The sequence below is a fragment of the Schistocerca americana genome, chromosome 5 (assembly GCF_021461395.2).
Source record: "Schistocerca americana isolate TAMUIC-IGC-003095 chromosome 5, iqSchAmer2.1, whole genome shotgun sequence".
Lineage (NCBI taxonomy): Eukaryota > Metazoa > Arthropoda > Insecta > Orthoptera > Acrididae > Schistocerca > Schistocerca americana.
In genome coordinates, this window is record NC_060123.1 from 514,868,171 (window position 1) to 514,893,337 (window position 25,167).

The window sequence follows — 25,167 nt, forward strand, 5'->3', positions numbered from 1 at the left end:
ATCTCAGACACTCGTGAAGTGCTCAAGAATAGGTAGCACTAGCGTGCTATATGTGATATCGTTGCAGATGAACCACACTTTTCTAGAATTCTCTCATTAAACCGAAGTCGACCATTCGTCTTTCTCTACCACAATCATTAACGTGTTCGTTTCATTTCATATCGCTTTGCAACGTTACGCCCAGATATTTAAATCACGTGACTGTGCCAAGCAGCACGCCTCTAATGTTGTATTCGAACATCACAGCATTGCTTTTTCTACTCATCCGCATTAACTTACATTTTTCCGCGTTTACGGCTAACTGCCATTCATCACACCTAATAGAAATTTTGTGTAAATCGTCTTGCATCCTCGTATAGTCACTAAACGAACCCCTCTCCTACACCACAAAATGATCAGCAGACAGCCGCAGACTGCTGCTCACCCTGTCCGCCAGATCATTTATGTATACAAAAAATAACTGTGGTTCATTCATGACACTACCCTTGTGCCTGTCGAACACTCGCTGTCTCGGAGTGGATTCTATTACACAAGAAATCGAGCCACTCACATGCCTGGAAACCTAATCCGTGTGCTTAGATGCAGAGGGGCATCGTGTCAAAATTCCTTAAGTTATTTATACTGTTGCATTCCTGTCTTGTCCTAAACATTTTTGTAGCTCCTTCCTTCCGCAATCAGTTGAGGTATTGCTTCCTTTACCCAAGGTTTCTTCTTCCTTCTACATGTATTTGTCTGTCCAACAGAACTCTGTATACATATAAACAAATACAGATTCTCATGTACTAGACTTTCATTTTTTGTCTGGGACATATTATCCAAATAGTAAACTAAAAATAGTTAACGTGTCCCGGTTCTGACCAAGGTTTTCGGGAGGTTTCCCCTCGCTGTGAGGCAAATACCTAAACTGGAAGCCCCCTGTTAAATACATACTCAATTTAGGAACTTCCTGTGGCTCATGAAAAGCTCGCCTGATATTTGAGCGACAAGTCTACAGCGGGTCATACTCGAACAGCCCACTCTGCCTTTAGGATAGGGGGACAAAGTATTTTATAAAGCTAACAGTGTCGCAGTACAGCGTGTTGCTGTTTGCGCCCACTGGTACGCTACAAGTCCTACTTTACATGGCGTATCGCTCTTAGTTACCGAGACAGCAGAAGTTCAAATAAAACTGCTATCTCGCGTTATTGTTTGAGCGGACAAAACTATCCATCCGAGGCGCCTGTCATGCGGATCGGGGCAGTGATGAGAGGAAATGGGGGGGGGGGGGGGGAGGGGGGCCTTTACGGCGAGTGAAAGCACATCCTAGTGTGGCAAAGGGCAGCTATGATGAGGTATATTGTTTTCCGAATCGAATGATCGAAGGAGCCATTGTAGATTGGGATTCCCCACCCCCACCGTATCGCCATTGAGAGAAGAGTGAAGAGATACCTCGAAAGAGCAAGTCCTAAATTACAAATTATTGGTGTAATGAGCATTCTGAAATAATAAGAACTTTCATGAAGAAAGGATCGTATTAATGGGAAAGGTATATTGCATCGATATTATACGATAAGTCAATATGTAGCAATTTGGGAGATGGACTGATTTGTGGTGACGTATCTGACGAACGCCGAGTGGCTCAGTTCAAAATTATACAGGTAAGTGCGATGCCGATGCCAGATTGCCAAGAGACGCTGTGCAACACCTCACTCTTGTCTGCGATCTGACACAGGAAGGACGTCCCCTGGGTGCTTACGAGAATAGCCGAGGATGAGTGTGTTTCTAGCATGTTTCTGTCAGTATGTATGATAAATAATATGAGTGTGATGTACAAGTGCTTGAAAGTAGCATCTACATCTATACTTCGTAAACCACTGTGAAGTGTATGACAGATGGTGCGTCCCACTGTACCAGTTGTTAGAGCTTTTCCGCGCTCCATTCACGAATGGAGCACGGTGAGAACTACTGCTTAAACGACTCTGTGCGCGTTCTAATTAATTTAATGTTGTCTTCACGATTCCTTTGGGAGCGACACTTAGGAGGTTGTAGTTTATTCCTAGATTCATGGCTTAAAGTTGGGTCAAGAAAATTATAACTACACTTTGAGAACACAGCTTGCATCTATCCTCAAGCTTGTGATAGTTCAGTTCTTTTAGCATTTTCGTGACACTCTCCCATTGGTGAACCATACCTGTAACCATTCATGCTGTCCATCATATCCGTTCAAAATTCCCTGTCAGTCCTATCTGGTATGGATCCCACACATTTGAGCAGTACTCTAGGATGGGTCGGACAAGCGTTTTGTATGCTACCTGCCTTGCAGTCTGATGGCGTTTCCTGGTATTCTGCCAATGAACCACAGTCTGCCCCATGCTTTACCCACATCTTAGACTGTATGGTCGTTCCATTTCATATCCCTACACATTGTTACACTCATTTTTATGAGTTGCCGGATTCCGACTATGAGTCACTGATACCGTAGTCATAAGATACCATGTGCAGTGCATAATTTAATATTTCTAAACGTTTAAAATGAGTTTCCAATCTTTGCACGACTCTGAAATCTTATCAAAATCAGGCTGAAGACATATGTAGCTCCTCTCAGTACTTGATTATAGATAAGTACATCATCTGCGAAAAGTCTGGGGTTACTATTAATATTGCCTGCAAGGTCATTAATACGTAACACGAACAGCAAGGATTCCACCACATTTACCTGGGTCTCACCTGAAGTTTACATCTGTCGATGACTCTCCATCCAAAATAACATGCTGTGTCCTCCCACATCAAGAAATCCTCAACCAGTCACAAGCCTCGCTTGATAACCCATATGAACGTGCTTTCAGTTACAAGCTTGTATGTGGTACTGAGTCAAATGTGGTATGATAGCTTAATAGGAAATTTTCTATTCTTTTTTGTTGTCCGTGTTATCTGAAAACAGTTTGCGCAGAGCAATAAATTTATTTAAATTAAATGTCAACAAATTTAATACTCTGCCTCACAGTACTACAGCGCCACCATAACTTGTCAGTAAGTGTACTGAGCTGCCTCCAGTTGATAATGTAGTCTAGCAGGGCGGTTGATTCGCTGCTCTGAGATGACGAGCAGCAGCACTTAGTTGTCTATTTTCTAGGTAGCAGAGACTAGTGGGCATCCCTTTAAGCAACATTTGTTTCTGTTATGTTATAGAGTTACTAGTTGATTTGCAACAGCACGTTATTTCATAATTTAACAAACTGTTAACAAACTGCTGATGTGGAAAAGAAATAGAGGAATTAACCAATAATATCAAATATGCCCAATTAAAAATGAGGCCTTCGCTGCATGCTCTGTATGTAATCGCAATGGGTGAATGTGTTTGCTGGGAGATAATGTGATGATATTCCCAGTTGGAAAGGGGAAGTTAACAGCTTCACACTTATTTCCTGATTTCTGCAGAGCTGTTTCCGCTGTTCGTTGCAAAACGGATAACTCCAGATCAACTCAAAAAGCGATTATCCAATTTCTTCGTGCAGAAAGGGAACGTGTTTCACAAATTTATCGCAGTCATAAAGAGGTGTGTGAAGAGGATTGTCCTCCACGGTCCACAGTATTCCAGTGGTGTCAGCGTTATGACGTGTGACGTGCAAACATCAAGGAGATGCCACGCCCTGAGCGGGCGGACTTTTTCACCACCAACGCCATGATTTCGGCAGGGGAGGAGCCCATATGAACGAACCGTCGGATCACCACATGAAACATTGCTGTTAAATGTCGACAAGCAAAGGAACTGTGCGTCACATAATCCATAACAGGCTCCGTTAAGACCAAGTTTGCGCAGAGTCGGTGTCCAAGAAGAGGATCGGAAGACGGTAAGAATGGGTGTTTGCCTGACCCATTTGTTGAGGTACGCAAAGAAAGGAGAAGATATCACTGTGCATATTGTGGCATATGGTGAAACATAATGTCGTCACATCGACCTTGCCTCCAAACGGATGACTCGTCGAAAGAAAAAAAAAAAGGCACTGCGGCTCAAGCAGGCTATCAAGAAACAAGGACAAGAACCAGCTCTCGAATGGGATAGTGCTTCTCGAGGATAGCGCTGGGCCACATGATGCCAAGAAAACCTTCAAGATCCTTCAGAAATTTCGATGCGAATTTTTGAAACATCCTCCTTACAGGATCGATAGTACATGTGACTCGTATGCCTTAGGCCCTTCAGAACAGTCTCTGAAACGTCAGAGGTTCACCTGCGTCTGGACACCGTGGGAAAATGGATCCGTCAGCAACCCACGAGTTTCTACACTGAAGCCATCCACTCCCTTCCTACATACTGAGATCGGTGTAACAAAGTCAATGCTAATTATATTTACTCATAGCTGTACTGTTGCACATGAACTGGAATCATAATATAGTTGGGACTGATGACCAACCAGTGTGATCCCCCCCCCCCCCTCCTTAAACAAAGCAACCATAATCTTTCTTTCTTTCTTTCTTTGTCTGAGCCATGTCCCGAAGTTACGCAGGGTCGGCCACGGTTAAGTGGATATGGCATGGTAAGTTTAAGGGGTGGCCAGATGCCCTTCCTGCCGCCACCCCGTACCCCCGGAAAGGAATTAGTGTACCCCAGCTGTCTGTGTCTAATGTAAGCCAGCGGAAAGTGGGGACCAGCCCAGTAATCACCTAGGGGGCTGTGGAAAACCGCCTAAAAACCACATCCAGGCTGGCAGGCACACTGGCCCATCGTTGTTAATCCGCCGGGCGGATTCTATCCAGGCCTGGCGCGCCTACCCGAGTCCAGGAAGCAGCGCACTAGCGCTGTCGGCTACCATGGCGGGTTAAACAAAGCAACAATAATATTGTTACTAAAATTTCTATACGTACCCTTCTTTAAGTTCCCTTTTCATTTGGGTATGCGTTATAATACAGGGGATGGTACTGAAAATCCTACACAGAGACAACTCCCAGAGTCTCGTAACGCCTCGTCGCGAACTCATTTACGAAGTCGAACCAGGATATGGAGGTAGGGATGTAGGGGTAATAAGTGAATGAGAGAGAATTGGGGAGAAGGTGGTAACAGGAGGGGGGGGGGACCGGGGACCGGGAAAGGGGGGGGTGTCATTTCAAGCTTAGTGAGTGAGAAGATCCCACCTTCGCGGGCGTTTGAATAAACTGACCGCAAAGAGCTTGAATGCTTGCCACTCGGCACGAGCGCTGCTGCGCGCCGTTAGGAGGTGTCTGCCTCTACATTCGGACGCGTGACTCTTCCCAGAGTGTCGGCTGGCCGCACCGGAGAGGAGAGGCTGCCACCGCAGAGTGTCTGCGACCGCTGCGGTGTCCAGACACGGCGGACTTGTCGTCAGCGCTGCCGGTTTCTTCGCCGGCGCGGCGCGCGCCGAAGAGCGAATCCGTGTCGGCGGGCGGGCGTCGCGCTGCGGCTGCGGCTAGGCAGCGGCGGCCGGCGCCGGCTCGCGCCGGTGGCCGCGGTTCGAGGCTGAAAGATGGATGCGGCTGACGGCCGGCCGAGGCCCGCTGCGGCCGGGACCCGCGCCGCGCCGCGCCGCGCCACGCCGCAGGAAATCAAGACTAATGCGGACACGGGACTGCACTCTTGCGGTGCGCCCCGGGGGAGCCGACACCGCGGCCCGGGGGTGGGGCGACGCCCCCCACCCCCTGCCCCCTCCGCCGGCGCTGCCGACGTCACGCCGAACGAGCGCCGCGCCGCGCCACGCCGGCGTGTTTTACAAATGGCCGGCGCTGACGCCGGCTTATTGCGGTTTCGGTCCCCGGACATCTGAAAGATTGACCGCCGGCCCCGGCCGAGCGCTGCGCGGACACCCGCCGGCGGTTTCTGATGAATGATTTCGACGACTAGCGTTCCCCGCGAGCTGGTGTGTTCGCATACCTCTTTCATCGCGTTTATGACCTGCCTCACTGTCTCCGTGTAATGTGTCTTTTTGTAAATTAAGAGAGAAAGAAACTATTTCAGACTCTTAATTACACAGTCTTCTCCTTATCACACAGCTATCGATTTCGAGGTTTGTAGCCTCATCAGCAGTGGAAACCAGTACGTTGTCCTCGATGGTGAGTGTTCATCGGAGGTGAGGGTATCATCTGGAGTGCCCCAGGGAAGTGTGTAGGTCCGCTGTTGTTTTCTATCTACATAAATGATCTTTTGGATAGGGTGGATAGCAATGTGCGGCTGTTTGCTGATGATGCTATGGTGTACGGGAAGGTGTCGTCGTTGAGTGACTGTAGGAGGATACAAGATGACTTGGACAGGATTTGTGATTGGTGTAATGAATGGCAGCTAACTCTAAATATAGATAAATGTAAATTAATGCAGATGAATGTCCGCAGCTCGTGGTCGTGCGTTAGCGTTCTCGCTTCCCACGCCCGGGTTCCCGGGTTCGATTCCCGACGGGGTCAGGGATTTTCTCTGCCTCGTGATGACTGGGTGTTGTGTGATGTCCTTAGGTTAGTTAGTTTTAAGTAGTTCTAAGTTCTAGGGGACTGATGACCATAGATGTTAAGTCCCATGGAGTTCAGAGCCATTTTTAATGCAGATGAATAGGAAAAAGAATCCCATAATGTTTGAATACTCCATTAGTAGTGTAGCGCCTGACTCAGTCACGTCGATCAAATATTTGGACGTAACACTGCAGAGCGATATGAAGTGGGACAAGCATGTAATGGCAGTTGTGGGGAAGGCGGATAGTCGTCTTCGGTTCATTGGTAGAATTTTGGGAAGATGTGGTTCATCTGTAAAGGAGACCGCTTATAAAACACTAATACTACCTATTCTTGAGTACTGCTCAAGCGTTTTGGATCCCTATCAGGTCGGATTGAGGGAGGACATAGAAGCAATTCAGAGGCGGGTTGCTAGATTTGTTACTGGTAAGTTTGATCATCACGCGAGTGTTACGGAAATGCTTCAGGAACTCGGGTGGGAGTCTCTAGAGGAAAGGAGGCGTTCTTTTCGTGAATCGCCACTGAGGAAATTTAGAGAACCGGCATTTGAGGCTGAGTGCAGTACAATTTTACTGCGACCAACTTATATTTCGAGGAAAGACCACAACGTTAAGATAAGAGAGATTAGGGCTCGTACAGAGGCATATAGGCAGTCATTTTTCCCTCGTTCTGTTTGGGAGTCGAACAAGGAGAGAAGATGCTAGTTGTGGTACGAGGTACCCTCCGCCACGCACCGTATGGTGGATTGCGGAGTATGTATGTAGATGAAGAGTTAGATGTCCCTATTAAACTGATTGCCATAGTAGAATAGTCCTTCCGAACAGGATTCAGAAGGCCGAACGGCATCGACCACCCTGTCACCCTCAGCTGATAGGCGGTACTGGACGCGGATATGGAGGGTCATGTGATCAGCACGCCACTATCCCTTCCGTCCTCTGTTTTCGTGCCAGAGTCACTAGTTCTCCATCAAGTAGCTCCTCAGTTTGCCTATCAAGGGCTGTGTGTACCCTGGTTGCCAACAGCGCCCTGCAGGCTCGGAGGGAGACCCATCCAAGTGGCAGCCAAGGCCCACAACAGTTAACTTCGGTGATCTGTCGGCAACCGGTGCTACTACTGCGGCAAAGCCATTGGCGCCTTAGTAAAAGCTACGATGGAAAACACCCGCAGTCAAGTTAAAATACGGAATATGTTACCTGCTGTGATCACAAAGAACGGAGTAAGACCGGGAGGCGGACTATTCTGCTTTCTGTTTAATATATCATTCGGAAAGGTTATAAGAGATGTGGGCAGCAATACAACAGGGACTACCCTGTACAAATCAGTTCAAATGATGACATATGCAGACGATAGTGATGTAATTGCAAGAACGCAAAAAACAATCAAAGAGGCCTTTACAGTCTTGAAAGACCTTCTAGAAAGACGAATCTTTAGATAAATGAAGGGAAAACTAAGTACATGCGTGTAACTAAGAAAGAGTATCCAAGTGAGACCCCATCCATAGAACAAACTTCCAGCATCCTGGAATAATTGCCGGTCAGCAACTTCTGTTAATCAGTACAACGAGAAACCAGCCAAAATTGCAAATTTCACATTTTTTATTTACTCGGCGACTACTTACGGGCTGGGACGCATTTTAAAATCATCTCTCCAGATAGTCAAAATGCTATTCCCAGAAAAACAGAAACAACGCTAAAAATTCATACGCATTACAGAGTTACAGCACATACAGACGCACATATAGGTAACACTCTGCTGGTCGACGTCGGAGCCAACGTCTCCCTTCATCAGCAACCACCCCATCCACGTACTGCTTCCTGCGGAGTGGATCATTCATTGGGCCATACAGGTGGAAGACGGAGGGTACGAGATCCGGGCTGTAGGGTGGATGAGGAAGAATACTCCAGTTAAGTTTAGCGAGCTTCTTCGGGTACGCAGTTGTCAGACGTCCATCAGTCACCTCGAATGTGAGTGTCCGCACCTTCCAATACGGCAGGAGTCACAACTGTGCGCGGCCGGCTGGCATGCCGAAGATCCCATCTTTTTGCGATGATGACAGATGCCTCGCCCAACGACTTACCCTGATTTGGTTCACTCCCAGGTCTCCGTAGACATTCTGCAAGCGCCTGTGAATATGTGCGGTCTTCTGGTTTTCCGCAAAAATAAACTCAATGACAGGTCTCTGCTTGGAGGGCACCTCTGTTACAGACGCTATTTTGAAGGCTATGTACAGCGCCACCACCTATCGGAACGTCATGGACCCACAGCAGGAATATTTCACGACGTCCCATAACAAAGTCCGCATTTTTTTTTCAACCGAAATTGGCAGAGAAAAATATGTGTTGCTTTACCTACTGAACCCTCCTCGTACATTCCACCATGGAATTTGTTTGTGACAACATTGATTGATTCGGAAGAAATTGCAGCATCCCTCCAGTGAACGCTAGACGTAAAAGCAATATACACTTGGATAATGCTTCCTTAAGCATTGTACAGAAAGATGTGTACTATTTAGCAAACTTCCGGAGGATGGCAAAACTGAGTGATAAATCCCAAGGATTCAAATCCAAGTTGGAAGGTTTCTTTGTGGCATACTGTACTGTTCTCTACACGAGTTCCTCTTAGTAGTTCAGAACTTTTCTTATTTATTCGTATACTCTCCCGCAATCTCTTTTCGGGTTTTATCAATTGCCTGACTATTTTGCTAATAAATTTTACAGTCACCATTCTGTAAATTACGTACTAACTACTACGTAGCTTTGGCTTGCACGGCCCCACGGAACATGATAAGTAAATAAATAAACATGCGGTATGTACATCTTAAGGCCACGTCTTACAGAAATCAACTGTCCTTCAATAACGTGCACAAATGTTGTTGTGGGTTCCTTATTCGATAGCATACGTTACTGCTGGGCAGTTTGTGGATGTAAAACATGGTCCTAAGATGAGGATATCACTAATCGATTCGATGTACGAGGAGTGTGAGAAAAGTAATGAGACTGATTTTTTATCTACCAGAGTTCTTATTTTTTTCAAACTACAATATTGTCCCCTCCAAAGTAGTTCCCTTCGGCAGCTATTTACCGGCATATTCGTTGTTCCCAGTCTTGTTAGCAGTGCTGAAAGGCTTCAACTGGTAGTGTCTTTAACATGTCGGTCACATGCTTTTGAATGTTCTCCAGAGACCCAAAATGACATCATTTTAAGACATTTTTCAATTTCTGGAAAATAAAAACGTTACAAGGACTCAGATTAGGCGAATAAGGGGCCTGTGGAACAGGAATGCCTTTTAAGGTCAAAAATTCCGTGATGGAAGGGACCGTGTGGCATGGAGTGTTGTCAAGATGTAGCATCCACTTGTCTGCAACGTCTAGTTTCACTCGATTCACCCATTTCCTGAGCCTCTCAGGGACATCTTTATAAAACTCTTGGTTGACAGTTTGTCCTGGAGGAACAAATTCTTTATGCATGATACCCTACCGTCCAAAAACCAAATCAGCATTTTGCACATCTATGATTTGTTCAGTAGAGCTTTCTGCTGTCGAGGAGATGCCACTCTTCACTATGCCGCTTTTTCTCAGGATCGTACTCAAAAATCCAGGATTCATCACCTTTGATCAAACGACCGATCCATTCGTGGTCACTGGCAACCCTCTCATGAAGATCAACGCACACGTTTTCTCCATTGTCCTTGCGCTCAGTTGTTAGGTTTTTCGGCACAATTTTGGCACACAATTTTCGCATGATAAAACTTCGGTCAAAATTTGATGTACGGTGAAAGTGTTTAAGTTCAACAAGCCTCTCGTCATCATGCTTGTTAAAGGTCGGTCTTACCTCACAAGGGCAGCACACGTTCGACGTTTTTGTCGGTTTTTGAAGTTAAAGGTCTCGCAGAGCGAGGTTCACAACGTGCTCTCGGCTTTCCAGAAATGATCTGTACGAGCGAAAAACTCGCACCTTGACAGGGAATGTTCGCCATAGGCGCTGGTGGACACAGATGACACATGTTTAAAGACATAAATAACTGAACTAAGGGTGAAATTTAAATTTTATGACACTTGGTTCAAGAATCATAAAAGAAGGTTGTATACATGGATGAATCCTGGAGATGCTAGAAGGTACCAGATAAATCATATAATGGTAAGACAGAGACTTAGGAACCAGGTTTTAAATTGTAAGACATTTCCAGAGGCAGATGTGGACACTCACCACAATCTATTGGTTATGAACTGTAAATTAAAACTGAAGAAACTGCAAAAAGGTGGGAATTTAAGGAGATGGGACCTGGATAAACTGACTAAACCAAGGGTTGTACAGAGTTTCAGGGAGAGCATAAGGGAACAATTGACAGGAATGGGGGAAAGAAATACAGTAGAAGAAGAATGGATAGCTCTGAGGGATGAAGTAGTGAAGGCATCAGAAGATCAAGTAGGTAAAAAGACGACGGCTAATAGAAATCCTTGGGTAACAGAAGAGATACTGAATTTAACTTATGAAAGGAGAAAATATAAAAATGCTGTAAATGAAGCAGGCAAAAAGGAATACAAATTACTCAAAAATGAAGTCGACAGGAAGTGCAAAATGGCTAAGCAAGGATGGCTAGAAGACAAATGTAAGGATGTAGAGACTTATCTCACTAGGGGCAAGATAGATACTGCCTGCAGGAAAATTAAAGAGACCTTTGGAGCAAAGAGAACCATTTGCATGAATATCAAGAGCTCAGATGGAAACCCAGTTCTAAGCAAAGAACGGAAAGCAGAAAGGTGGAAGGAGTATATAGAGGGTCTATACAAGGGCGAGGTACTTGAGGACAATATTATGGAAATGGAAGAGAATGTCGATGAAGATGAAATGGGAGATACGATATTGCGTCAAGAGTTTGACAGAGCACTGAAAGACCTGAGTCGAAACAAGGCCCCGGGAGTAGACAACATTCCATTAGAACTACTGACGGCCTTGGGAGAGCCAGTCCTGACAAAACTGTACCATCTGGTGAGCAAGATGTATGAGACAGGCGAAATACCCTCAGACTTCAAGAAAAATACAATAATTCCAATCCCAAAGGAAGCAGGTCGTGACAGATGTGAAAATTAAATAACAATCGGTTTAATAAGTCACGGATGCAAAGTACTAACACGAATTCTTTACAGACGAATGGAAAAACTTGTAGAAGCCGACCTCGGGGAAGATCAGTTTGGATTCCGTAGAAATATTGGAATACGTAAGGCAATACTGACCTTACGACTTATCTTAGAAGAAATATTAAGGAAAGGCAAACCTACGTTTCTAGCATTTGTAGACTTAGAGAAAGCTTTTGACAATGTTGACTGGAATACTCTCTTTCAAATTCTAAAAGTGGCAAGGGTAAGATACAAGGAGCGAAAGCCTATTTACAATTTGTACAGAAACCAGATGGCAGTTATAGGAGTCGAGGGGCATGGAAGGGAAGCAGTGGTTGGGAAGGGAGTGAGACAGGGTTGTAGCCTCTCCCCGATGTTATTCAATCTGTATATTGGGCAAGCAGTAAAGGAAACAAACGAAAAATTCGCAGTAGGTATTGAAATCCATATAGAAGAAATAAAAACTTTAAAGTTCGCCGATGACATTGTAATTCTGTCGGATATAAGATGAACATCAACAAAAGCAAAACGAGGATAATGGAACGTAGTCGAATTAAGTCGGGTGATGCTGAGGGAATTAGATTAGGAAATGAGACACTTAAAGTAGTAAAGGAGTTTTGCTATTTGTGGAGCAAAATAACTGATGATGGTTGAAGCAGAGAAGATATAAAATGCAGACTGGCAATGGCAAGGAAAGCGTTTCTGAAGAAGGGAAATTAGTTAACAGCGAGTATAGATTTAAGTGTCAGGAAGTCATTTCTGAAAGTATTTGTATGGAGTGTAGCCATGTATGGAAGTGAAACATGGACGATAAATAGCTTAGACAAGAAGAGAATAGAAGCTTCCGAAATGTGGTGCTACAGAAGAATACTGAAGATTAGATGGGTAGACCACATAACTAATGAGGAGGTATTGAATAGAATTGGGGAGAAGAGGAGTTTGTGGCACAACTTGACAAGAAGAAGGGACCGGTTGGCAGGACATGTTCTGAGGCATCAAGGGATCAGAAATTTAGCATTGGAGGGCAGCGTGGAGGGTAAATATCGGAAAGGGAGACCAAGGGATGAATAAACTAAGCAGATTCGGAAGGATGTAGGATGCAGTAAGTACTGGGAGATGAAGAAGCTTTCACAGGATAGGGTAGCTGGAGAGCTGCATCAAACCAGTCTCAGAACTGAAGACCACAACAACAACAATATCTGTGCAGTTATTTTTACATCTCTGACTTACTTATCAAAGCTAATCCTTCTTCCCAGAACCAGTGTGAACGTCCGACCTTGCACGGCTACGGTATGGTTACGCGTTCCTCGAGATACTGTCTTTGCAAGCTACTGCCTTTGCGTGCTACATCAAATTCAGCAATCCAGAGACGTACGAGTACGGGCTCGCTCAGATTCATATTGCTTGCAGTCGTAGAGCAAGAGACAACGATATCATTGATGCTTATTTAGCGATTACAGTACCGGTGCTAACAACACTGCGGAACTGCTTTAGGAGCGTAATCCACAACTTGTCCTCTCTGATTCAATTAAATGCTGTTAGTTACTCATTCTGTTTTGTCCTCAACTTGCGTACAAATCTTCGTATTAAAATTATAGTAGCTGTTTTTTCCACACAAGCTAGACTCACTTTTTTTCTCTTTCAAATGCTCTCTAATAGAATGTCTATAAACCAAAGAAATAATGTTGGTACTGATCCACAGGGCGACCTAAAAGTCCGTTAACATTTAAAAATTCAATGCTTCACTAAATAATATAGGTAGAGAAGTGAAACCTGACACACATGCTTGCCGGCCGCGGTGGCCGAGCGGTTCTATGCGCTTCAGTCCGGAACCACGTGGCTGCTACGGTCGCAGGTTCGGTTCCTGCCTCGGGCATGGATGTGGGTGGTGTTCTTACGTTAGTTAAGTTTACGTAGTTCTAAGTTTAGGGGACTGATGACCTCAGCTGTTAAGTCCCATAGTAATTGAGCCATTTGAACCATCTGAACACACGTGCTAGAAATGGCGTGATGTTTTACTGAAACCAAAAAATGTACACAAAATGACAAACAGATGCAACTTATACGATACAAAAGCAGTAATTACCATCGCAATTGATGTTCAGCAAAGACGGTGTTCCTTGTAACAAATGCTCAACATGTCGGCCGTTATTCATTAGTAATGCCTGTAGTCGAGGGACAATGCTGTTAACAGCACCGTGCAGCATACCAGTATCTACGGTGAAAAACTGCCGAAGACTATAGTCTTTTATCATCCGTAATGAGGTCGAACGATCGCGATGAACTTGCGGCTTCAGGAAACCCCACAGCCAATAACCGCACAGACTCAGGTCTGGGGATCTGACACCCTCTCTCACTACAGCTCATTTCCTAAATGATTCTCATGCGATGTCACTGACGTGTTGCTGTCGAACACCACGTGTTACCTGGGTTTTTTGACCCAGTTTTTGGTTTCAATGAAGCCATTGTCATTTGAGACACATACGTCAAGTCTTACCTCTCTACCAAGACTTTTCCATGCGTTAGTGCATTTTCAAATGTTAACGGACTTTTGGGTCATCCTATTTATTACTAAACGACTAACATGGTTCCTGATGTACAGTCCCATTCACAGGTGGCCTATCTAACGGCATCCAGGGGCAAAAAAAAATATTTTTAATAATTCATGTAATAAAGACAAAAATGGCATGACCGAATTTAAAAATTTAAAATGCCCTCATAATCTACTCATTATGAGTCATAATCTTATGTTGAAGGTCTAACAAAATAAGACAAGTGTTGCAATTAGAAATTTAGTACAAGTCCCGAGGCAGAGTAGCTCATTGCACACAAACACACGGACTGAATTCATATAGCGTTTGAGAATAAGAGCTCTTAGTGACTTGCAACAAACTGTACACATAATTTCAAACCTTTACAAACTTCGTTCGCTGATACCCCAACTCTCCTTATCCATCAAACGAAAACAGTGATGAAAGGAAGAAGTGAGTTTATTGCTTGTTACATTTTCGTTGTTCATGTAGCAAAATTTCTTTTGGAAATTTTTGGTAAGGATGCATGGAACCAAAATGCTGAGGTCATCGGTCCCTAGCCTTATACACTAACTAATGTAATTTAAACTAATTTGACCTAAAGACAGCACATACACCCATGTCCGAGGGAGGACTCGAACCTCCGACGGGGAAAGCCGCGCGAACCGTAACAAGACGCCGCAGACCGCGCGGTTACCCCTCGCAGCAACATTTCTTTATAATAGCTCTACTCCTAACACTCCTGCAGAAAGTATCCACATATACTACTGAATGTATCAGCAAAATTGTATCATTGTACGGCACATCGTTCGGAGATATGACGTTTTAAATACTGAGATGTGTGAAAAACTAGCTGTTGCTTAAAATGGAGCGCAAATTACCCAGGCTGTACTTACTCAGTGTTTGGTAATGAGAGCATTAAGCGACTTCCAACACACTTTAAATATAATGTCAAACCTTTTCTGAATTTCTTCTCTTTCATAGGCTTAACTTCAAATATTTAACACATTAATTCATTTGTAAAGTACCAGTAACCGGAAATTATAAACTGTTTTACAAATGGAAGTTCTATTCTTTAAAGAAATTATAGTTCTGAATCTGCTATTTTTATAGCCTTTTCGCCTTAATAGATTGGAAGCTCCTATTTTATTTTATTTGTCCAGGTTCGACTTGAAATATTGGCATATAGGACGGCATTGGCAAATAGTTTAATTAAACGAGTTTTCCTGAATATTTGCTTGTAGACTGCCGGCGCACTATTTAACTTTACGTCTTCCGACGTCTTTCTACGTGATAATCAGAAAATATAATCTCCCAGTAAACACTATAACTTTTGATGCAAAATAATAAATTTTCCTCTCGATATTGAGAGTGTTTCTATACCGGGTGATCAAAAAGTCAGTATAAATTTGAAAACTTAATAAACCACGGAATAATGTATATAGAGAGGTAAAAATTGACGTACATCCTTGGAATGACATGGAGTTTTATTAGACCAAAAAAAAAAAAAAAATATTGATAGATGCTTGAAAGATCTCTTGCGCGGGTCGTTTGGTGATGATCGTGTGCTCAGCCGACACTTTCGTCATGCTTGGCCTCCCAGGTCCCCAGACCTCAGTCCGTGCGAGTATTGGCTTTGGGGTTACCTGAAGTCGCAAGTGTATCGTGATCGACCGACATCTCTAGGGATGCTGAAAGAGAACATCCGACGCCAATGCCTCACCATAACTCCGGACATGCTTTACAGTGCTGTTCACAACATTATTCCTGGACTACAGCTATTGTTGAGGAATGATCGTGGACATATTGAGCATTTCCTGTAAAGAACATCATCTTTGCTTTGTCTTAATTTGTTATGCTAATTATTGCTATTCTGATCAGATGAAGCGCCATCTGTCGGACAGTTTTTGAACTTCTGAATTTTTTTTTTTTTTTGTTCTAATAAAACCCCATGTCATTCCAAGTATGTGTGACAATTTGTACCTCACTATCTATATTATTCCGTGATTTATTCAGTTTTCAAATTTATACTGACTTTTTGATCATCCGGTATGTATTCATTCCTACTGAATGAATTCGAACTATCGGTGCAGTAAATATGTATTATATTCTCAATTACGAATCAAAAGCATCTCAATACAACAGCTATCCACCAAGTGAATGAAACAGGAACTGGGTTTGTTTTTCTAAAAATATGGTAATAATGATTAATGATTGCGCAGTCGGCCGACATCGACCCCATTGCGACCGTAGACTTTCAACGTGCGCTCATGCAGCGCCCAGTTCCGCGGACCTCAGAATGGATTTCTGTCGATCACTGTGTCGTTCGGTGAGCGTGAAACACAAAAGCCAAGCAGTCAAGTCTTACGCTTTACAGTACCGTACGTTGCTGTTGCGAGAGAAATACAAGTGCCGTAGTTATTTTGTTATACCACAGCAAGAAATACCCATCTGTATGTCTTACCTAGAGGCTTTACTTAAATTTCAATACTTTAATTTTATGCCATATTCATTCCGCATTTGCGACGTTTTGTCAGCGAAGAATGCTGAATGTGTACAAGAAAAAGCATCTGAATATTTTTACGACTCACGCTGTATTTCAAAAATGGTGATTCCCTTTCCTAATCGGCCACCAAATTTAATTAAAGATTGTGTATTTCGGAGATATTTCAGTTAACGTATGCCCGCATAGGCAGAGCACAATTAGTGTCGTGGAGAAATAGGCAAGAGAGGTGTTCAAACCCGACATGGCCATTAGACTTTTTTGTGTTTTCAGTTAACCGCTTAAGACGAATGTCAAGAATAGACAACGATCATTGGCGGTGCAGTGCAGTATCTTTCTCTTGGAGTAGAGGCGGAGGCATTCTTAGTAAGAAATAAAGCTGGAACTGATAGTTAGGAATACTTGTCAAATTTTGCTTATCTCAACGCATCTGCATGCATACTCCTCAAGCCACCATATGGCGCGTAGCGAAGTGTATCCTGTACCACTAAAAGTCATTTGCTCTCCTGTTCCACTCGCAAATAGAGCGAGGGAAAACCGACTGTCTGTATGCATCCGTATGGGCCCTAATTTATCGTATCTTATCTTCGTGCTCTTCACTTGAAATGTATGCTGGCGGCAGTAGAATCGTTCTGCAGTCAGCCTCAAATGACGGTTCTCTAAAGATTTTGAATAGTGTTCCGCGAAAAGAACGTCACCTTCAATCCAGGAATTCCCATTTGAGTTGGCGAAGCATCTTCGTAACAGTGATGTGTCTCTCGAACCTAGTATTAACAAATCTAACAGCTCTCCTCTGAATTGCGCCGGCCGGTGTGGCCGAGCGGTTCTAGGCGCTTCAGTCTGGAACCCCGCGACCGCTACGGTCGCAGGTTCGAATCCTGCCTCGGGCATGGATGTGTGTGATGTCCTTAGGTTAGTTAGGTTTAAGTAGTTCTAAGTTCTAGGGGACTGATGACCTCAGATGTTAGGTCCCATAGTGCTCAGAGCCATTTGAACCTCTGAATCGCTTCGATGTCCTCCTTCAATTCGATCTGGTACGGACCCGAATCATTCCAGCAGCGCTGATGAATTGGTCACGCTAGTGTCCTGACCGCTGTCTCCTTTACAGATGAACCACACTTTCCTAAAACTCTCCCAATGAACCGAAGTCGACCATTCGATTTTCCCACTCCAATGATCACATGCTAGTTTTATATCAACACTCTGCAGCTTTACGCAGCATTTAAACGACATGACTGTGTCAAGCTGGACACTACCAGTGCTGTATACGAGCCTTACAGGTTTATTTTTCCTACTCATCCTCATTAACGTAAATTATTCTACACTTAGAGCTAGCTGCCATTCTTCACATAAGCCACAATAAAACGGCGCAGCCCTTTGATAATACAGCGGTTGGTCAAAAATATGGAAATTCGTCAAGAAACGCATGCTTGAACATAAATGGATGTGCAAGCCAAGCCCACAGGTTGTGCTGTCGTATCTGACCAAGAACCTGTGCAATGTCCTCAATAAGTTGCAAGTGTCGGCCGTGGTCAGAACAGGATTCTGTTTAGTTGTGAGTGCATTATTCCGGAGCTAAGTGAATTTGAACATGGACAAATTGTTGCTGTTCTTGTGGTGGGTGCTTCCGTAACCACGGTAGCCGAAGTGTTTGTTTCTCAAGAGGCACCGTATCGAAGAGTACACTGCACACAGGGAAACTCGAAAAACGTCATCTCCTAAGAAACAACGCAGACGAAAGTGAGTATGTTGAGTGATCGTGACGGACAGTCATTCAAGAGGATTGTGACGAAAGTTAGATGGTGGCAGCTGCAAAAGTCACTGCACAATAGAATGTCGCACTCGTGAGCCCCGTCAGATTCAAACAACACGAAGTGAGATCCAGAACCAGATAATTTTAGGGACAGCTGGGATTCCAAAACCAGTGATTAGGGTGGGAATGCTCGTTACAGGAAAACGTGGTGCCGAAACCATATAACCTCAACTATGGATCAACGGAAGAAACTCATTTGGTCGGACAAGACTAGTTTCACACTGTTTACAACTGCTGGCTGACCTTATGTCCCAAAAGTGAAACATGGCGGGGCTTCGGCGACGATTTGGGTTGATTTATCGCGGTATTCCATGGGTCCCATGGTTACCGTGCTGGGTCGCATTATTCTGATTACATGCTTTTGTGCAATGAATACTTTTTCTCTTGATGATGAGTTGCCCCAAAATATGATGCCATATGAAAGCACTGAACGAAAATAGGCATAGTAGGCTAATTTACTGATATGGTTATCACCAAAATTTGCAATAACGCTAATAGCATAAGTAGCTGAACCTAACAGCTTCAGCAGGAAGAACGGTGTAAGACTACCGGCCGCTGTGGCCGAGCGGTTCTAGGGGCTTCAGTCCGGAACGGCGCTGCTGCTACGATCGTAGGTTCGAAACCTGCCTTGGGCTTGGATGTGTGTGATGTCCTTATGTTAGTTAGGTTTAAGTAGTTCTAAGTCTAGGGGACAGACGACCTCAGATGTTAAGTCCCGTAGTGCTTAGAACCATTTGAAGGGTATAAGATTCTCTTGAAAACCATGCATGTACTGATCCATGCGAGAAGACTGGAAGCTATATCGAATGCCAACGGGTTTCCTGCGCCGTTGTAGGAATGCTAATGTATTCTATTTTTTGTGTTTCCAAAAAAATGTTCAAATGTATGTGAATTCCTAAGGGATCAAACTGATGAGGTCATCGGTCCCTAGACTTACGCATTACTTAAACTAACTTAAACTAACAACACGTACACCCAAGCCCGAGGGAGGACTGGGATCTCTGGCGGGAGAGGTGGCTAATCAGTGACATGGTGCCTCTTTCCGTGCGGCCACTCCGAGCGGCTTGTGTTTCCATATTTTTGACCAACCCTCTGTACATCCCGTTGTTAGTGAAAGGGGTAAGGGTGACTAAGCAGAGAAGGTGTAGGAGATAAGTAACGCTTTATGAAAACCCTTCGTGTTTCCTTAAACGTTTCATCGGCAAAGCGCGTCACGGAACGTAAGTCATGGGCAACGAATTATACGTTTAACATTCCTGACACGACCACACTAGAGTGTTTAATTACTATAACGCCACTTTCGGGTTAACGGCGCCACAGTTTGCCAGCCGCACCTGGCGCCTTCGCGCCGGGCGCGCCGCCCTGGCGCGCAGCGGCGTCGCCGTCGCCGTGGCGGCGATTAGCGTCCGGAGCAGCAGTGCGGCGTTAATGAACACGCGGCTGTAATTGCGCGGATTGTTATGGATGATTGCGGTTTAACTCAGATTTATACGGGAGCCGCCTAAGCGTCCGGCGCGGCAGTCGCGCTGGCCCAGTCTTGCGCCGCGGGCGCTGCTGAGCGCGGCAGGCCGGGTCGAGCGGGCTTCAATGCACGCGCGCCGCACCGGCTGCCAGGTCCGCAGGTGTCTCGTTCGGAACGCAGTGTCCATGGCTGAGTGAGAAACACATTTCTTTCCTCGTAAATTCGTATTCTGCGCTATCTGATCAAACGTATCCGGACATCTGTTGTAATATAACCGTCTACTGGTACAAACGTGAGTTGACGTGCGTTTTCGGTGCTCAGCTACTTACGTGAGGTATGAGCTTTTATAAATTACAGGGTCACTACCTGCCCAAGCCCTTCTTCACATGAAAGATAAGACCGATCTGGAAAACTTCGTACGATTAGGTAACTGGAATTTATCAGGTTTAATTTAACTCAGTCAAGCGTGGGCTCAGCGCACCGCTCTCCCGGTCGTAAGATGGTATTCTTGACCGAAGCCGCTACTGTTCGGTCGAGTAGCTCCTCAATTGGCATCACGAGGCTGAGTCCACCCCGAAAAATGCCAACAGCGCATGGCGGCCTGGATGGTCACCCATCCAAGCGCCGACCACGCCCGACAACGCTTAACTTCGGTGATCCCACGGGAACCGGTGTATCCACTGCGGCAAGCCCTCCGCATCCTCCACCGAGGATAACACGGCGGTCGGATGGTCCCGGTAGGCCACTCGTGGCCTGAAGACGAAGTAAGTGCAAATTATGGAAGATCAAATCATGTAATCAAACAATAAAATAAGCATTAATTATTGAACTGTGGATGTGAACTTCAGTGATGAAAGCCTTATCTCAAATTACGTTTTACTTCTGTCACTGACTTCTTTGTGAAGTTTGCAAAAACAACCCTGAAATATGCTGAATAAACATAATCAATGAAGGCGACTATGTGGCAGATTAGAAGAATCCGACAGAACAAGGTATCAGTTTTCATAGAGAACATTTATTCTTAAATTGACAGGGCATCAGTAAAAAAGTGGAACATCCTAACCCAAAATGTGGTTTGTGCCTGAGCACCAAACAACTCATCAGAAAATGTTAAAATAACACTACTTCGTTCATGGTGATCAGTTACATGGGAAGTGAAGGAAGAGCAAAAGGTACATGTAGACTAACGCATTCAAATTGGACTCACATAAGAAGATAAAGTTCAGAAAGAAATTAACCGCCACCATAAACATGCATTTACGGCAAAGAGACTTATTCCGACTGAACAAGTGAAACAAATAAAAGAGGCGAAAATTCATGCCCACGATACAAATAACGAAAAGTACATAATACCTGGGTGAGTAAATCACTCATCTATTAACACATCGATGAAACAAATAAAATCATGAAATTACAGAGGAAAGAATACACGATTAGAAACTTAGATTATATTCTGAAGAAACTGGGAATATATCAGTGTGACTAGGAAAGCCGTATGCCCCACTAGTTCACACAACACCTAGTCCCTACAGACAAAGGACGTTACTGAAATCGCAAAAAAATATGGAAATACAGATGCTGAAATAACTCGAAAGATGCTGATTATCCAGTCTAACTAGGAACACACAACGAAATACCGAAATTGGAGCTGAGAGCTCAGTCAACGAAGAATGCGTGAAAATAGCTGGAACAAAGCACAATCGGAAATCCGTATACCTAATCACACTTAAAGCTGGGGCAGGAATACACACAATTACTCTCACATTCACATTCGCCCTAACTTGACCTAATTACAATGCGGTGGCGAAAATTCCACACCGAAATGTTCTAATGAATAGAGCAAACCAAGACTACCGAATAAATCGAAACGCCTAACATTAGAGAAGCATTATGCTTTTAACTGAATACATCCTGGAAAGAAGGTAAAACGCTTCAGTTAAGCTGAACTTACACATTCAGAACGACTTTAAAGTAGCAAGACGGTGCTTAAGAACATCGAGGCGATTTCACCAACAGCCATCATCAGAGTCTGAACCATCGCACCATCAGCGAACATCAGAGTGCCTCTTTAGCCATAGCACCCAGAGAATCACGCAGGTGAAACGGAAATACCAGAGGGGTCGTTTCCACCACCAACGTCACAGACAAACAAGACTGACAGTGAGGATGGATCTCTTTGCCCCGGTAAAAGATACTGTAAGTTGGTTCTCCTGCACCTCCCAGCAGACGGGAAGCAGTTAGTCTGCTACATGCCTTTAAAACCCGAAAAGACACGTATACCCCATCATTCTTCCACACAAAAGGGCAGGCAAAGGAGGAAATATAATAATATATAATGTCATTATGTAAATATTAGTTTGGATTACACAGGATAAGTAATGGAAATATATGGTATTTAAAATTTCTTATGCAGAGCACAAGCTGCTTGCATCTAAACGTCAAGTACTTAATGAAATTACACCAGTCCCACTTTAGGCGAGTTGGAGTAAGTACACAGCCGATAAACGGTGCAGAAAAACGAGACGAGACCAAGTTAAAACTGTCCAAACGTTTTATGAAACGATTATATGCAGACGTTTCATCATTAGTGGACATTAATATGGAGAGTGTCATCCTTCATCTTTATGGCGGCTGTTCAATCCGGTGACAATTTCAAAGTGTCTGAATGTCTGTGGAGGAATGACACCACATTCTTCTCAAGAGGTTGCACGCTGGTTCAAATGGTTCAAATGGATCTGAGCACAATGGGACTTAAATTCTGAGGTCATCAGTCCCCTAGAACTACTTAAACCTAACTAACCTAAGGACATCACACACACCCATGCCCGAGGCAGGATTTGAACCTGCGACCGTAGCGGTCGCGCGGTTCCAGACTGTAGCGCCCAGAACCGCTCGGCCACCCCGGCCGGCTTGGACGCTGGGATTCAAAGCGAAATTGAAGTTGTAGCCCACCCCAGAGGTCTCGCAGTTGTGTTCGGGTTGGGACACTGAGTATGTCATTTCATTCCGGGAATGTTACTGTCAGCGAACCACTGCCTCACAGATGCTGCCACATGACAAGATGACAGTCATCATCTCCGAAATGTTCCTCTGCTGAACACAGTAGACTGTGCTGTAAAATTCGTTTATATCCTTCCACATTTAGTGTCTTCTTAAGCACTTTAAGGAGACCACAACCTAACCAGGAGAAACAACCCTATATCGTAACACCACCTCCTCCGTTCTTCACTATTGGCACTAGACAGGTAATGTTCTCTATCCAGGAGAAACAACCCTATATCGTAACACCACCTCCTCCGTTCTTCACTATTGGCACTACACAGGTAATGTTCTCCAAGCATTCGCCAAACTCAAGCCCTTCCTCTGGATTATCACGTGGTAGAGCGCGATTCATCATTTGATATCTCTTTTATCAATCATACACTGTCCTTCAGTACTTAAGTTTTGTCTGATCTTGATTCAGCTGTGGTTGTTCCTTCGTGTTTACACTTCACAATCACATCACCAACAGTCGACTTGTGCAGCTTTATAATGGTCGAAATATCCCTAATGGAATTGTTACTCACATGACATCTAGGTGTCTAGTCCACCTTGGAAGTCACTGAGCTCTCGTAACCGATCAATTCTTCTGTTCCTGCTTCTCTGCTGACTACACAGTACTCCTCAGCTCCTCTCACACTGGCAGGTCCGTCTGTCATGATTCCTAGTGGTCGATTCCGCGTTACATAGGTTTGTCCGGATACTTTCGAAGAGACAGTGTCGTTGTCGTACTCTTACGTCCGAAGACTGGTTTGATACATCTCTCCCCGGTAGTCTATTCTATGCAAGCCTCTTCGTTTCTGTAGAACTGCTGCAACCTACATCCTCTAGAACCTCTTTACAGTACTTAAGACATTTCCTCTGTTTACATTTTTACCTCTTATCCCTCTGCGCCCCACTTATTATGTCAAATTAATTATTTCTCAGGATGTATTCTACGAAACCTTCTTCTTTCAATGAATAGGCGATCCGACTGTTTCGAATACAGAGGAAATTGTTGACAACATTTTCTTGGTCCTCCAATATCTCTTTTACACTTCGGTCTGTATGATAAAACATCTTTTGGCATTCTACCATCTAGCATTTTGTACCTGTGTGAGAGTCATCTTTCTTCATTTTCGTTGATCCTTACTTCTGTTTAAAAATACACACAGATGCCAGTTTGTAAACTTTCGTCCTTAATTGTTTTAACGTTTTTTTAGATAAAACTCTTCGTAGTGTCCGGCATATGGCTTGGTACTTATTCAGTTTTTGATTGGTCAGTGTCATACGATGTAACAGTCATTATAATGAAAGTTAGACACTTGTTCAATAGGTTTATTACCTACGGTTGTTTTGTTTGGATTGGGTATTTACGTCTAAAAGCAATAGTTTTGGTTTTTGGTGCAGTGATATTCATGTTACAGCTCCAACAGCTCTGTTCAACTTAATAAACAGATTTCTGAAAGTCATCGTCAGTTCGTTGAATGATAATTTGATCACTGATTAACTCCGTAGACACTCAGCTAACAGACCCGTGACCTATGAACACCTCCCTTCTTTTAGTCACGTTGAGCCATAGAGTACTGTCCTCTGTAATTGGATTCAACTCATTTCTACATTAGTAGTGGTAGTGGTAGTAGCTTTAGATATACGTTGATCACTCTTACGATAATACTGGAGATGCCATAGTGTTGTAATTTAAGAACAAAGAAGTACTATATACAGGTTCCTTTTCCTAGGAACCATCCACGCATTTGCCTAAAGTTTTTTAAGAAAACTACAGAAAACCTAAATCAAAATGACCGAATGGCAATTAGGTAACATAGAGTACGGGCTTGGGAAAAAATGTAACACAAGCAAATAATAAAATACATCTACGTCATTTCTAGTTTCGTGTCAGTAAAGTATGTGTTTCAGTTGATTAGTTAACTCGTTGAGATTTATCTGTTTTGGCGACTATTGTAAGCACTCATAAAATATTTTCGATGGGAAAAAAAAGAAAAATAAGGAATGAGTTGCTTTTGTTCTGTGTTACTGCACGGACGCAAAAACACAGTAAACGCGCCTTTTCTGTGAATGAATAGAATGATTTTAGTGAGTGCAATTGCTAATGCTACTTTATTTTATCCATATGTTACTAAATTAATACATAATAGAGAGTCTTTTAACACTCCATAGCTTGTAAAATGGTAATAGTTAAATAAAGAGTGTTTATATTGACTTGATGTGGCGTACGGGGATATTAAATGAGAAATATTTGAACACTGTAGCGCTGGCTGTTTGTATTATTA